Source organism: Nematolebias whitei, chromosome 11 (genome assembly GCF_014905685.2).
Source record: "Nematolebias whitei isolate Nwh7 chromosome 11, NemWhi1, whole genome shotgun sequence".
NCBI lineage: Eukaryota > Metazoa > Chordata > Actinopteri > Cyprinodontiformes > Rivulidae > Nematolebias > Nematolebias whitei.
The window spans coordinates 48,833,089-48,834,144 of record NC_056508.1 but is presented as its reverse complement, the minus strand read 5'-3'; positions in this window follow the sequence as shown (position 1 = coordinate 48,834,144).

The following is a 1,056-nucleotide window of genomic DNA, read 5'->3' as shown; positions in this document are numbered from 1 at the left end:
TTCCTACTGAGAACCAAGCAGGATTTACAGTCCTGGGTTGAATAGTTGGGGCTTGTTTTGAAGCCACAGAAACTGAAGCAACAATGGAAATGAGAGTGCCCCCCCCCCCCCCCCCACACACACACACACACAACCATGTGATCAACTGATGAAGTGTTACAGAACATCACAGCGAGAGACTCTGCTGCAGAAGGAGGTTCTGCTGGAACCAATTTCTGTTTAATACATACTGACGGACGGGACAGAAGGAGCGAGGACTTTGTTCCATCAAACTGTGACTCACGGACGTTCTTTGTTCTTTATCATCTGATCGTAAAACTTTCTGAAGACTGACCCTTTAGTTTTAGAGTTTTAAAGTTAGACATGATGAATGAATGAGGATGATGATGTTCAGGAGGATGAGGATGATGATGGTGGTGATGATGATGATGATGGTGATGATTATGTTGATGAGGATGATTATTATCATGATGATAATGATGGTGATGATGAGGATGATGATGGTGGTAATGAAGGTGATGATAATGGTTTGTTTATTTATTGATTGATTTATTCATTCATTTAAAACAAACAAAAACAATCCATTCAAAAGATAAAAACATTGAATGAAAAGGTGCAGAAAGAAGAAAAAAATTATTATAATATCTGCCCCTTATTTAAAAAAAAGAAACTACCAAAAACAACAACTTAGGATTGACCGATCTCCAAAGTGAAAACAAAAAATATTAGATATTATGGCACCATACTTTCCCAACAATTTTAACTTAATCATCTTTTTAAACTTATAAACTTTTTATACATTCTCTAAAAAAGTTAAATCTGGTCCTCTGGACATTCAAAAAAGAAAACAACAAAAAGTGTAGAAACGTTTCGACTCTCATCCTGAGGACTTCTTCAGTCTGAGGTGCTGTATTCAGCTCAGTCTCTTAAATAGCACCTTCTCAGAGTGGATCAACCAGTTTGCTGCTGACAACCAGAACCAGCTGATCACATGGTCAAGAAGGACCATCAGCCTAACAATGGATCATTAGCACCTGATGGCTGTTTACTGTTCAC